Source organism: Mytilus californianus, unplaced genomic scaffold, assembly GCF_021869535.1.
Source record: "Mytilus californianus isolate M0D057914Y unplaced genomic scaffold, xbMytCali1.0.p SCAF_8, whole genome shotgun sequence".
Taxonomy (NCBI): Eukaryota; Metazoa; Mollusca; class Bivalvia; order Mytilida; family Mytilidae; genus Mytilus; species Mytilus californianus.
In genome coordinates this window covers 39,069,368-39,086,242 of record NW_026262734.1, presented here as the reverse complement: position 1 = coordinate 39,086,242, position 16,875 = coordinate 39,069,368, and the positions used below count along the sequence as shown (strand labels likewise).

Genomic DNA, 16,875 nt, shown 5'->3' with positions numbered 1-16,875 from the left:
CAAATGGAAAGAAGTTTATTAAGGAAAATAACACGCATGACGTCCCAACACAAAGTAACGTTTTTGGGAATTTGAACGTTGAACGTCGCGCCAAGAGTTAACTCCCTTGAAACTGTATCGGATGCCCTTAACTGTAAATTCAACAACAGTTACCGTTTTCTTGATGATATTTTTTCGTTAAATAATCAAAAATTCTCTAAATTTACTACCGATATTTACCCAAAGGAACTTACCTTAAATTAATCAAATATTAACAGCAATATGTGTCCTTTCTTTAATTTAGACATTTCAATGTTACACCAGAAACTCTACAAAAATTGTTAATTTTCCTTTTTTGGACGGTGATGTCCCTTTGGCACCATATTACGGTGTTTATATATCCCAACTTGTACGCTATGCCCGTGTCTGTAGTGACGTTTTGGATTTCAATGAGCGTAATATATGTTTTGCAAGTTTTGCTGTACCTGTAGAAAACTGATTTCAAACGGAATAGCACATCCTAAATTTTACAGTGATGTTGTTAACCAAGCCCGGAAATTTAGATACGATCCGGGTAAACTTATAAATCCTTTGAATAAACTTATTGTAAAAGGTTACCAATTCAACACTGTAATTAAATCTTTGAATATTGTTTTTATTGGTATAAATCTTGATTTTGTTATCAATAAATTAAACCCATACTAAATATTATTGTTATACACATATGTTCTTTCACAGTACTACAATCTGTCGATACCTATATTTTGGCATTGCACAAGGTCATGTTTTTCTCTGATTGTTAATGACGTCTTTACACTAAATCCATTGGATGTTGGATGTGTACTGATTGATATTTTAGTGTTAGATACATGATTTTTATTAGTTATTATTGGCTTTGAACTAGCTGTCAGTAACTGCGAGTACTCTCAGATCTGTACTTAGTGTCTTTTTTTTGTTAGGGATGAGGGATGGATAAATACCCTGCCATTTCCGGTCTGTGTTTTTGTTTGATGTTTTTCTGCATTGTATCGATCTGATGAGTTAAGTAAACTGATGTTGAAAGATTGTTATTATGTTGTCCTGTTACACTACTGTTCCAGGTTAGGGGAGGGCTGAGCGCTCACAAATATGTTTAACCCCGCCACATTCTTTGTGTGCCTGTCCCAAGTCAGGAGCCTGTAGTTCAGTGGTTGTCGTTGGTTCATGTCTGTCATATTTGTTTTTCGTATTTTGTTTTGTTATAAATTAGGCCGTTGGTTTTCTCAATTGAATTATTTCATCTTTTTAATATTGGAGCCTTTAATAGCCGACTTTACGTATGAAGTTTTCTCATTTTTGAAGGCCGTACGGTTGTCTATAATTACTTACATCCACTTCATTTGAACTTGGGTGGATAGATGTCTCATTGGCAATCATACCGCATCTCCTTTTTTTTATATATAAAATAATGGGGTGTTAAACTATGCAAGTGATTGCTGTTTGCATTACGCAGCAACAGCACAAAAAGGCTTTATCGCGGCAATGCTAACATACAAAGAATAGAGACCATTAGAAAAAATGAAAAGAAAAAAATGACCAAAATGAATTAAAGAATAACAAAAAATGATTGATTAAATGGTTGATTGATATCGTTTAATGCCATTTTAGTTTTTATTGGTGGAGGAAACCGGAATGCCCGGATAAAAAACACAGACCTTAGGCAGGTAAACTAGAAAATCTAGTCAATTAAGATTTAAGTCGAACGCACATCCACTCGAACTCATAACCTCAGCGTTGACAGGCTAGTGATAACTGCCAATATATTACTTAGACCACTCGACCACAGAAGCTCTACAAATTTGGAGAACCCTCCAACCAAACTCTCATGTTACTTGAGATGGTTTGTAAGACACGTTTTCTTTCGCTGTCATTGGTTATAATAAATTCCATAATACAGGACAATTAATTGTAACTACAGTTTTGTTGTTGTTCCTTTCAGACTTTGTAGCCCGAGTTCGGATAAGGTTACAGGGGGCATAAAATTGTAATAATGGTAATAATTCAAAAACAAGTGCAATAGCTAGTTAACAATTGTTCGTGTGACTGCATGTAGAACTGATGTGATAACTTGAATTTATTAGAGGAAAATTTATCATAAATGCATATAATATTCATTGAAATTGATCATGAATTCGTTCTTACAAATATTATAAAATCAATAACAAACATTGAGAACTTAATTGATAATAGAATTTTATGAGAGTGGTACGATTTTTCCTTTCCTTTTGTTGATTTTCCATTACAGTGTTTCTCAAGCTCACGAGTATCTCAAATCATGTTGCCTTTTGATCTTAAATTTACATGGATTTCAAAAACCCTTATACATGACGCAAAACTACATAGTACTCCAAATAGATAGGACAAAGGTTTGGCTAAAAATATGTTGCAGTTTATGAGTTGTTGCGGAATCCATATACAGGAGTTACATACGAATGAACAGATGTAGGACCTTCCTAACGAACAAACACAAGAAGACATCTTGAAAACTACATATGTTCCATAAGGATACAAATGTTTACAAAATTTGGCTGATCTCTTACAGTAGTATAATAGCCCAATTTTCCGACATAAACACCCCCACACCCCTCAATCCATAGAACTTTTGTCTGACAACCCATCTGTCTTACAAATATAAGAAATCCATTCTTATATAAGGAACAAGTAACAAGATTTCTTTGTTATGGCATTTTAAAGGGTATGACATGTATTTGGGTAAATAAAAAAGAGGTTACTTTATGTTGGCAAGGCTCACTTAAAATCGCTGATGATTGTTGAACTATAAGGTTTAACAAGTTACTAGTACACAATGAGTGGCAGAAACTAGAAAATATAACAACACCCAAAAGGTGACAAATGAATGCAAATGTTTGCGAAATGACACATTGTTTGTGAAATAACGCATTGTTTGATAAATAATGAAAAAGTTAGCAAAATGATGTTAAATCTCTGTGAAATTATGAAAATTTGGCGAAAAAAACCCTGCAAAATATTTGCGAAATCGTGCAAAATTTTGCGAAAAAAACGGAAAGGTTTGCGAAATAACACAAAAGTTTGTGAATCAACGCAAATGTTTGCGAAATAACGCAAAAAAATCAAAAAAAAGTCTGATTGTGTGACAGTTACATTCGACGGTAGAATATACATTTGAGTCTCAATTGTGTGTAGCCAGCCGTTGAAAGAAGCTTGGTCCGCGTGTACATCTATGAGACCAGCCTGCAATACTATTCATGAGATAGACAGCGTTCTATAAAAAGCTGCTGGAAACTAGTTATACTAAGAATTATTTGCATAGAGGTGGTCATTACGGCTTTAGGACTGTATAGTTTATATTAAGTCAACAATACAAACCTATACAGCTTGTTAACACTTTTCTACATTTTAAATCCATGCTATGTATTATTGTTTGGGAAAATGCGGAAGATAAACATTGAAATAATATTCTCATAGGAAAATGACAGCAATTATAAATAAAACGGGCTGGTCATAAAACCATTTTCAAACCATTCTCAAAGATAATCTTGAAATTCTTCAGTTGGGAATGAAATGATGCCATTCTTTGTTATGGACAAACACATTATTTTACTGAATCATTTCTCGATAGTTTAGCGAAAATAAGCAGGGAAATATTTCAAAGTTTCATTTAAAACATGAATTAACTAGTATTAAAACTACAAAAATGCCTGTAATTTCTGCTTTCAGTGTAATGTTGTAATTTTGATAGCAAAATAACTTAGTCCATTTATCAGTAAAATGAAGAAAATGAATAAACTGAAATCAAAATTTTATTCAGGGTGCTATCTTTTGGTTACGAACAAGTATCTGTCTAAACTCTGAAAAATTCCATGAAGGTATGATAATGTTATTCAAATTTTAAAATTTCCTGAATCTCAGTGAATGTTTGAAAAGTATTCAAACGCCATCAGGAACGGGAACTATATTACAACTATCACGTCTGTTCTTCTCTCAAATATTTCCGACACACTTTCCCGGGAGCTACTTAATAGTCTAAACAGAAAGATTTCATACTTGGTCGGCAACTTGAAAAGGGCGTGATTTTTTTTCTTTTTTCTAATCTGTCAGAAACCTACGTCCTGTTTTCCTAAACTTTGAATTACAAGTGAATGTATGCTTAGCTAAACAACGCTGTCAGACACACACTTCTTGTTTTCCTATACTTTGAATTACAAACGAGTGTAAGTGTATGTTTATCTAGACAACGATGTCAGACATGTACCTATTTCTTGCTTTCCTAAATTTCAAATTACAAGTGTTTAGCAAGACAACACTGTCAAACATACCTCAGTCTTGTTTTCCGATACAACTAAAAACAAGTGAATGTATGGTTAGTAGGACAACGCTAACAAGTATGTTCTTATTTCCTGCTTTCATATGCTTTGAATAACAAGTGATATGAGTGTATGCTTAGTTTGTTTACAACTGTATCAGACACCTGTCTTGCTTTCCTATATTTCGAATTACAAGTGAGCTTATAAGTTATTGCCCTTGAAAGATAACTCTTTTTTTAAATTTTACAGTTTTTGAACAAACTATAGTAGCTAGTGAGAAACAGCAAAAGAGCAAAACTGTTCGGCATAATAAGATCACAAATCAGTCATTTATTGTCGAAAGTATCAACTCGTTAAAGAAGTTATTTTCACTGAAAGATGGTTTTTCTATTTTTTGCATTATTGTCAATTCTATAGAGTTAAAGAGAAAATTTATAAAAGCAAAAATCAACAAAATTAGATCAAGTAAGTCAACATGGTCGAAGTGTCACACTAGTTATAGGATTTATTGCCATTAAATGGCACAAGGATAATAGTTACGCTGAACGGTGCCCACTGGTCACCTGAACAGAAACGGTTAAAATTGAGTCTATACGCGACAAAAAATAGTACATGATTTCCGGTTTAAAGTGAAAGTACGTTACTAAGGGGATACTCAGTGCAGCATACTCAGTTTATAATTGCTGTTATACAATACGGATATGAGCTTAATGCAAAGTTCTGGAATCACCATATTTCAAAGGATACTGTTGAGAGAGGTACAAAAAGTAAAAAATAATACACAAATAATCAATAATCATAATGATTCACTCAAAACAAACAATTGAAAATGCATAGAAGATTCATCTGTAACTCTATTAACGAGTGATATGGCTTATTTTTCAGAAAAAAAAATAACCTAATGGCCTATATTGCACTCTCATGAAATATAACTAAAAAGATGGTATGCCTCGAACTCGGGTACCTTTAAACTGCCATTGGTTACCTCTGGTCACCCTATACAGAAAATAATAGTGCATACAGTTACACTGGTCATTTGATACAAAATGCATAGTAACTTTATTAACCTTACTTCCTTTGCAGATAAATTTACAGTGGTTCTTCTGATTAATTGACACAGATATAGATATTGAATGGCCCTTAAACAGATATTGAATTTCTATACATCTTGTCACCTTTTACATAATTAATTGTGGTGACCTCTGGTCACCCAACACATGTATTGAATTGCAATAAACATTATAAGATATTGAATTTGGTTACCTCTTGTCAACCCGGCAAGCCTTCACAGATATTGAATTTTGTTGCACCTTGTCACCTTTTACATAATTAATTGTGGTGACCTCTGGTCACCCTACACATATATTCTATTTTTTATCTTTAGACACTGTGCATAACTATTGAATTTATTTAACTTTAATAACCCTACTTAGATGTTTAATTTGGTAATATATGGACACCCTACCAAGATGTTGTATATGGTTAACCCTAATCACTCTACAATGATGTTGAATATGGTTACCTCTGGGCACCCTACAAAGATATTGAATATGGTGACCTCTGGTCACCCTACCAAAATTTTGAATATGGTTCTTTCTGGTCACCCTACACATATATTGAATAAGGTTACCTCTAGTCATCTTACAAAGATATTGCATATGGTTACCTCTGGTCACCCTTCACATATACTGAATATGGAAACCTCTGGTCACCCAACACAGATGTTTGAATTAGTTATAAACTTGCCATCCTACACAGATAATGATCACGGTTATATCTGGACATCTTTCAAATACTTTTAATTGAGTTATGTTCGATTTCAAAACCTATATACTGGCTTTAACTACCTACATACATAAATTACTAAAATATTGAATTTGGTGACCTCTGGTCACCCTATACATATATGAACTTTAAATACCTCAAGTTACCCTACACAAATACTGAATTGGGTTACCTCTGGTCACCCTTCACATATTTTGAATGTGGTTACCTCTTATCTTACACAGATAGAAAACTTGATTACCTCTAGTCACCGTGCATAAATATTTAATTTGGTTACCTATAGTTAGCCTACTTAAATATTTAATTTTGTAAACTTCGGTCATAAATTGAACGTGGTAACCTCTGATCAACGTACACAAATATTGAAAAAGGTAACCTCTGGTAAACAATTACAGATATTGAAAATGGTTACCTCTGGTCAACCTACAATAAATTGGCTTATATTACCTATGGTTACAATTCATAAATAATGAATTTGGTAAGCATCGGTTATCCCGGTTCACACTTTTGCGCTACTTTTATAATTAATATAGCAACTTCTGGTCGCTGTACACATACATTGAATTATATTGCCATTGTCAACACACACATATATATATAGCAATTGCCTTTTTTGAATGTGGTAACCTCGGGTCGCCATACACAGATATAAAGTTATGTATCTTTAGACACCATACTTAAATATTGAATGTAGATACCTTTATTAAACCTACTAGTAAGCTGTTTATTTTGGTAATCTCTGGTCACACTGCCAAGATGATGAATGTGGTTACCTCTGGTCACCCTCCAAAGATATTGAATATGGTTACCTCTGGTCACCCAACCAAAACTTTGAATATGGTTACCTCTGGTCACCCTACACATATATTGAATAAGGTTACTTCTGTTCACCCAACCAAAACTTTAAATATGGTTACCTCTGGTCACCCTACTAAGATATTGAATAGGGTGACCTCTGGTCACCCAACCAAAACTTTGAATATGGTTACCTCTGGTCACCCTACACAGATATTGAATAAGGTTACCTCTGGTCACCCAACCAAAACTTTGAATATGGTTACCTCTGGTCACCCTTCACATATATTGAATAAGGTTACTTCTGGTCACCCAACCAGAACTTTAAATATGGTTACCTCTGGTCACCCTACACAGATATTGAATAAGGTTACCTCTGGTCACTTTACAAAGATATTGCATATGGTTATCTTTGGTCACCTAAAAAGATATTATATGTGGTAACCTCTGGTCTCCCTACACATATATTGACTATGGTTACCTCTGGTCACCCTACACATATTTTGAACATGGTAACCTCTGGTCACCTTACCAAAACTTTGAATATGGTTACCTCTGGTCACCTAACAAAGATATTGGATATGGTTTTTTTTTGTCATCTAAAAAGATATTGAATGTGGTTACTTCTGGTCACCCTACAACATATTGAGTATGGTTAGCTCTTGTTACTCTTCACAGATATTGAACATGGTAACCTCTGGTCAACCTACAATAAATTGGCTTATGTTACTTATGGTTACAATTCATAAATAATGTATTTGGTTAGCATCTGTTATCCCGGTTCACACTTTTGCGCTTCTTTTATAATTAATATAGCAACTTCTGGTCGCTGTACACATACATTGAATTATGTTGCCATTGTCAACACACACATATATATATAGCAATTGCCTTTTTTGAATGTGGTAACCTCGGGTCGCCATACACAGATATAAAGTTATTTATCTTTAGACACCATACATAAATATTGAATGTAGATACCTTTATTAAACCTACTAGTAAGCTGTTTATTTTGGTAATCTCTGGTCACACTGCCAAGATGATGAATGTGGTTACCTCTGGTCACCCTCCAAAGATATTGAATATGGTTACCTCTGGTCACCATACAAAGATATTGAATAGGGTGACCACTGGTCACCCAACCAAAATTTGAATATGGTTACCTCTGGTCACCCTACACAGATATTGAACAAGGTTACCTCTGGTCACCCAACCAAAACTTTGAATATGGTTACTTCTGGTCACCCTACACATATATTGAATAAGGTTACTTCTGATCACCCAACCAAAACTTTAAATATGGTTACCACTGGTCACCCTCCAAAGATATTGAATATGGTTACCTCTGGTCACCCTACAAAGATATTGAATAGGGTGACCTCTGGTCACCCAACCAAAACTTTGAATATGGTTACCTCTGGTCACCCTACACAGATATTGAATAAGGTTACCTCTGGTCACCCAACCAAAACTTTGAATATGGTTACCTCTGGTCACCCTACACAGATATTGAATAAGGTTACCTCTGGTCACCCAACCAAAACTTTGAATATTGTTGCCTCTGGTCACCCTCCACATATATTGAATAATGTTACTTCTGGTCACCCAACCAAAACTTTAAATATGGTTACCTCTGGTCACCCTACACAAATATTGAATAAGGTTACCTCTGGTCACTTTACAAAGATATTGCATATGGTTATCTTTGGTCACCTAAAAAGATATTATATGTGGTAACCTCTGGTCTCCCTACACATATATTGACTATGGTTACCTCTGGTCACCCTACACATATTTTGAACATGGTAACCTCTGGTCACCTTACCAAAACTTTGAATATGGTTACCTCTGGTCACCTAACAAAGATATTGGATATGGTTTTTTTTGTCATCAAAAAAGATATTGATTGTGGTTACTTCTGGTCACCCTACAAAATATTGAGTATGGTTAGCTCTTGTTACTCTACACAGATATTGAAAATGGTAACCTCTGGTCAACCTACAATAAATTGGCTGATGTTACCTATGGTTACAATTCATAAATAATGTATTTGGTTAGCATCTGTTATCCCGGTTCACACTTTTGCGCTACTTTTATAATTAATATAGCAACTTCTGGTCGCTGTACACATACATTGAATTATGTTGCCATTGTCAACACACACATATATATATATAGCAATTGCCTTTTTTGAATGTGGTAACCTCGGGTCGCCATACACAGATATAAAGTTATTTATCTTTAGACACCATACATAAATATTGAATGTAGATACCTTTATTAAACCTACTAGTAAGCTGTTTATTTTGGTAATCTCTGGTCACACTGCCAAGATGATGAATGTGGTTACCTCTGGTCACCCTCCAAAGATATTGAATATGGTTACCTCTGGTCACCCTACAAAGATATTGAATAGGGTGACCTCTGGTCACCCAACCAAAACTTTGAATATGGTTACCTCTGGTCACCCTACACAGATATTGAATAAGGTTACCTCTGGTCACCCAACCAAAACTTTGAATATGGTTACCTCTGGTCACCCTACACATATATTGAATAAGGTTACTTCTGGTCACCCAACCAAAACTTTAAATATGGTTACCTCTGGTCACCCTACACATATATTGAATAAGGTTACCTCTGGTCACTTTACAAAGATATTGCATATGGTGGTTATCTTTGGTCACCTAAAAAGATATTATATGTGGTAACCTCTGGTCTCCCTTCACATATATTGACTATGGTTACCTCTGGTCACCCTACACATGTTTTGAACATGGTAACCTCTGGTCACCTTACCAAAACTTTGAATATGGTTACCTCTGGTCACCTAACAAAGATATTGGATATGGTTTTTTTTTGTCATCTAAAAAGATATTGATTGTGGTTACTTCTGGTCACCCTACAAAATATTGAGTATGGTTAGCTCTTGTTACTCTACACAGATATTGAAAATGGTAACCTCTGGTCAACCTACAATAAATTGGCTTATGTTACCTATGGTTACAATTCATAAATAATGTATTTGGTTAGCATCTGTTATCCCGGTTCACACTTTGCGCTACTTTTATAATTAATATAGCAACTTCTGGTCGCTGTACACATACATTGAATTATGTTGCCATTGTCAACACACACATATATATATATAGCAATTGCCTTTTTTGAATGTGGTAACCTCGGGTCGCCATACACAGATATAAAGTTATTTATCTTTAGACACCATACATAAATATTGAATGTAGATACCTTTATTAAACCTACTAGTAAGCTGTTTATTTTGGTAATCTCTGGTCACACTGCCAAGATGATGAATGTGGTTACCTCTAGTCACCCTCCAAAGATATTGAATATGGTTACCTCTGGTCGCCCTACAAAGATATTGAATAGGGTGACCTCTGGTCACCCAACCAAAACTTTGAATATGGTTACCTCTGGTCACCCTACACAGATATTGAATAAGGTTACCTCTGGTCACCCAACCAAAACTTTGAATATGGTTACCTCTGGTCACGGTGCACCCTACACATATATTGGATAAGGTTACTTCTGGTCACCCAACCAAAACTTTAAATATGGTTACCTCTGGTCACCCTACACAGATATTGAATAAGGTTACCTCTGGTCACTTTACAAAGATATTGCACATGGTTATCTTTGGTCACCTAAAAAGATATTATATGTGGTAACCTCTGGTCTCCTTACACATATATTGACTATGGTTACCTCTGGTCACCCTACACATGTTTTGAACATGGTAACCTCTGGTCACCTTACCAAAACTTTGAATATGGTTACCTCTGGTCACCTAACAAAGATATTGGATATGGTTTTTTTTGTCATCTAAAAAGATATTGATTGTGGTTACTTCTGGTCACCCTACAAAATATTGAGTATGGTTAGCTCTTGTTACTCTACACAGATATTGAAAATGGTAACCTCTGGTCAACCTACAATAAATTGGCTTATGTTACCTATGGTTACAATTCATAAATAATGTATTTGGTTAGCATCTGTTATCCCGGTTCACACTTTGCGCTACTTTTATAATTAATATAGCAACTTCTGGTCGCTGTACACATACATTGAATTATGTTGCCATTGTCAACACACACATATATATATAGCAATTGCCTTTTTTGAATGTGGTAACCTCGGGTCGCCATACACAGATATAAAGTTGTTTATCTTTAGACACCATACATAAATATTGAATGTAGATACCTTTATTAAACCTACTAGTAAGCTGTTTATTTTGGTAATCTCTGGTCACACTGCCAAGATGATGAATGTGGTTACCTCTGGTCACCCTCCAAAGATATTGAATATGGTTACATCTGGTCGCCCTACAAAGGTATTGAATAGGGTGACCTCTGGTCACCCAACCAGAACTTTGAATATGGTTACCTCTGGTCACCCTACACAGATATTGAATAAGGTTACCTCTGGTCACCCAACCAAAACTTTGAATATGGTTACCTCTGGTCACGGTGCACCCTACACATATATTGGATAAGGTTACTTCTGGTCACCCAACCAAAACTTTAAATATGGTTACCTCTGGTCACCCTACACAGATATTGAATAAGGTTACCTCTGGTCACTTTACAAAGATATTGCACATGGTTATCTTTGGTCACCTAAAAAGATATTATATGTGGTAACCTCTGGTCTCCTTACACATATATTGACTATGGTTACCTCTGGTCACCCTACACATGTTTTGAACATGGTAACCTCTGGTCACCTTACCAAAACTTTGAATATGGTTACCTCTGGTCAACTAACAAAGATATTGGATATGGTTTTTTTTTGTCATCTAAAAAGATATTGATTGTGGTTACTTCTGGTCACCCTACAAAATATTGAGTATGGTTAGCTCTTGTTACTCTACACAGATATTGAAAATGGTAACCTCTGGTCAACCTACAATAAATTGGCTTATGTTACCTATGGTTAAAATTCATAAATAATGTATTTGGTTAGCATCTGTTATCCCGGTTCACACTTTTGCGCTACTTTTATAATTAATATAGCAACTTCTGGTCGCTGTACACATACATTGAATTATGTTGCCATTGTCAACACACACATATATATATAGCAATTGCCTTTTTTGAATGATGTAACCTCTGGTCACCCTACACATATATTGAATAAGGTTACCTCTGGTCACCCAACCAAAACTTTAAATATGGTTACCTCTGGTCACACTGCCAAAATGATGAATGTGGTTACCTCTGGTCACCCTCCAAAGATATTGAATATGGTTACCTCTGGTCACCCTACACAGATATTGAATAAGGTTACCTCTGGTCCCCCAACCAAAACTTTGAATATAGTTACCTCTGGTCACACTGCCAAGATGATGAATGTGGTTACCTCTGGTCACCCTCCAAAGATATTGAATATGGTAACCTCTGGTCACCCTACACAGATATTGAATAAGGTTACCTCTGGTCACCCAACCAAAACTTTGAATATGGTTACCTCTGGTCACCCTACACATATATTGAATAAGGTTACCTTTGGTCACCCAACCAAAACTTTGAATATGGTTACCTCTGGTCACCCTACACAGATATTGAATAAGGTTAACTCTGGTCATTTTACAAAGATATTGCATATGGTTATCTTTGGTCACCTAAAAAGATATTATATGTGGTAACCTCTGGTCTCCCTACACATATATTGACTATGGTTACCTCTGGTCACCCTACACATATTTTGAACATGGTAACCTCTGGTCACCTTACCAAAACTTTGAATATGGTTACCTCTGGTCACCTAACAAAGATATTGGATATGGTTTTTTTTGTCATCTAAAAAGATATTGATTGTGGTTACTTCTGGTCACCCTACAAATATATTGAGTATGGTTAGCTCTTGTTACTCTACACAGATATTGAAAATGGTAACCTCTGGTCAACCTACAATAAATTGGCTTATGTTACCTATGGTTACAATTCATAAATAATGTATTTGGTTGGCATCGGTTATCCCGGTTCACACTTTTTACGCTACTTTTATTATTAATATAGCAACTTCTGGTCGATGTACACATATATTAAATTATGTTGCCATTGTCAACAAAAATATATAGCAATTGCCTTTTCTTAATGTAGTTACCTCGGGTCACCATACACATATATAAAATTATTTATCTTTAGACACCATGCATAAATATTGAATGTAGGTACTTTTATTAAACCTACTAAGATGTTTATTTTGGTAATCTCTGGTCACACTACTAAGATGTTGAATGTGGTTACCTCTGGTCACCCTCCAAAAATATTGAATATGGTTACCTCTGGTCACCCTACAAAGATATTGAATATAGTAACCTCTGGTCAACCAACCAAAATTTTGAATATGGTTACCTCTGGTCACCCTACTAAAATTTTGAATATGGTTACCTCTGGTCACCTTACAAAGATATTGCATATGGTTATCTTTGGTCATCTAAAAAGAGTTTGAATGTGGTTACCTCTGGTCACCCTACACATATATTAAGTATGGTTACCTCTGGTCACTCTACGCATAATTTGAACATGGTCACCTCTGGTCACCCACACAGATATTGGCTATGGTTACGTTTGGTCAATCTACAAAAATTTGGCTTATGTTACCTATGGTTACAATTCATAAATAATGAATTTGGTTAGCAATGGTTATCTCGGTGCACACTTTTTGCGCTACTTTTATAATTAATATAGCCACTTCTGGTCGATGTACACATATATTAAATTATGTAGCCGTTGTCAACAAATATATATAGCAATTGGTTTTTTTTAATGTGGTTACCTCGGGTCACCATACACAGATATACATTTATTTATCTTTAGACACCATGCATAAATATTGAATTTAGGTACCTTTATTAACCCTACTTAGATGTTTAATTTGGTAATCTCTGGTCACACTACAAAGATGTTAAATGTGATTACCTCTGGTCACCGTACAAAAATATTGAATATGGTTACTTCTGGTCAACTTACAAAGATATTAAATAGGGTGACCTCTGGTCACCCTACCAAAATTGTGAATATGGTTACCTCTGGTCACCCTACACAGATATTGAATAAGGTTACCTCTGGACACCTTACACAGATATTGACTAAGGTAACCTTTGGTCACCTTACAAAGATATTGCATATGGTTACCTCTGGTCACCCACACAGATATTGGCTATGGTTACCTCTGGTCATCCTACACAGATATTGAAAATGGTTACTTTTGGTCACCCTACAATAAATTGGCTTATGTTAACCATGGTAACAGTTCATAAGATGAATATCGTTGGTCAATTTAAAAGATATTGAATGTGGTTAACTCAGGTCATTCTACACAGATATTAAATATGTTTACCTCTGGCCCCCCTACACAGATTTCGAATTGGGTAACCCTTTCATATTATTGAATGAGATTACCTCCGGTCATCATATACATATATTTACTTAAATTACCTCTGGTCACCCTTTACAGATTTGGAATGTGGTTACCTTTGGTCACCATACACAGGTATTAACTTTAGGTTCTGGTCACAATTCATAATTAATGAATCTTTATTGGCATCGATTATCTCGTTTCACACTATCCAGATGTTAAATTTGGTTAACACTTCCCGCAACATTTATATTGAATATGAATATTGCTCATCATAAACAGATAATGATTATGGATATCTCTGGATACCCATCCTATAATTTATTTACTTTTGGTAATCTGACGCAATATGACTTTTAAGGGGTCTCATGGTTTCTCCGGTTATATACAATTAATAAAAAAAAAGATTTTGTTGACATTTTAAAAATAAATATGATATATTTCACATTCTCATTACAGGGTTTTTTGTTCGTGAATTAAATAGAGGAAATATGACAGGTGTAACAGGCGATTTTGAAGGTAATGGTTACAGTTTCAAACATAATTATTTCATTAATCATAGTAGAGGTCATATTAAGACCAATATTCAATTCCTAAAATCAGAATTCGAAACGTAGGGTTGATAGTACAAATCAAATACTTCAAAAACTAGAAAAACTGCACAAATTCCAAAATTATAGTTAAGGAATGTCAAATTATGATACATTATCGCGGTGTATATTTGAAACATCGTTATTTATTCCGCCATTTCCATATCTTACAGGTTTGGAAAACTTTAATTTGGAAGACCTCCATGAATTGCGACATGAAGAAAAGGAAGAAGTTAAAAAACAGATTGAAGCCATATATATTGAGGCAACCTCTTTGGAGAAAAAAGCCAGAGAATTGGGTATGAATTGTGTTTTCTCATTTATGCCCAAACCGCCACAAATGTCGTGATATTTTTCATACAGTATTGTATAGATTACGCTGTTTAGATCATACAATTGAGAAATAATTCATTTAGGCTTGAATTTATACTGATTTTACCACGGATTGACCTTTTATGCTAAATATTTTACAACGACCGATGGCATGGATAATATGCTCTTCATTTTTTAAAACTTTATTCAGCTACGATCAATTATCCTTGGCCAATTTGTAATGGCTCAGCGACTGCGTATATATTTTTTTTAAAAGTGTTTCAAAATTAGTATCTTATTCCAACAAATCGAAAATTGTTACTGTTTTTGTTTTTTTGTGTACATATGCAAATTGTAAAAATATGATTTATTCTAGGAAATTACACGCACAAATATTATATTTCCCTACCATTTTAGCATGTGATACAAATTCAAAACAGTATATTCTTCGCCACGCACAAACCTTAACAGAAAAAGCAAATGAGATGAAAGAAAAGATATGCTTAGCATCAGGTGATTTATTTCTTTATCTGTATTATATTATAGATATACATTTATAACACAGTAGTGTTATTTTTATGTTAATACTGTAGACTTTTGTAGTTGAATATATCTGTTGGCACGCAAATTGGAAACTGAAAAACAGAAAATTCAAAAGGCACTTAATCAAATCCACTTGTCATAACCAAATTGACAAAGCCACGACAATAAACACAAAATCGGGAACAAGACAAACATCATTCCACGGAATTGGTTTGCGGTTTATTCCTTACTTTATCATTTGTTTATTATCTCAAAACTAGTGTACATAACACACTTTGGCAGTTCACTTAATACTGATCAGTGTTTTATTTCAATTTTCTTATGATGCCCTTTATAAGTAAAAAGAAAGGATTCATATCAAATTTTTACCTCCCCACACACACATACCAGCACACCCACATACACACCAACACTTCAACACACATACACACACCAACACACCAACACACCAACACACATACACACCTACACACACATTTTCTAAAACAAAATGTCAATACCAATTACATGCATCTAGTTGCTGTCATCATTCAAATTTTAGAATGTTTTTGGTTCTGTATCTTCATTTTATTTGTTTAATTCAAAACAAAATAATTTACACAAAACCAGTCAACCACCAGCATATTATCATTGCTTTCAATAATCATGAATAACAAAGTCAAATATTGTTTTTGAATAAATTTATGAATAGCCAAAAATGTCAGACTTTTGTGATACAAATATTTCAGAGCAGAAGGTCTGAAAAAGTTAATTTATAATTCTAAAGAGGTGAATGTCAACAACCTCACAAAGAAATGAAAGAATCATAATTCATATTTTATTGTAAAATTCAGAGTTTACCCAGAATCATATCACTCTTAACAAATCTGTCAAATGATCCCTGAATAAACAAGTAATATTTTCAATGATACGTTTTTATTACAATTGAATACACATAAGTATGTATAAACAATGTCATTTAGCTGTAAATTTGAAGTGAAGAAATTTTAACCTTATATTCTAATATTAAGGGAAATCATTCCAAACACCTGATGAACTACAAATTGCTATAAAGCAATCCATAGCTTCAAACGAGGAACAAACATTAATAGTTGAGAGACTTAAGAGGAACTGTTCATCCCATGGCTTAGAATACAGAGGTCAAACACCAGGAAATGGGA

General features: G+C 34.4%; 1 long non-coding RNA gene across 1 annotated transcript; it reads left to right on the top strand.

The window, feature by feature from the left end:
* Positions 1 to 4,831: 4,831 nt before the first annotated feature.
* Positions 4,832 to 16,867, top strand: LOC127711204 (uncharacterized). The gene is made up of 5 exons (XR_007986591.1): positions 4,832 to 5,062; positions 14,730 to 14,789; positions 15,034 to 15,159; positions 15,590 to 15,685; positions 16,726 to 16,867. It is a non-coding gene; the product is annotated as an uncharacterized LOC127711204 (long non-coding RNA).
* Positions 16,868 to 16,875: the final 8 nt, after the last annotated feature.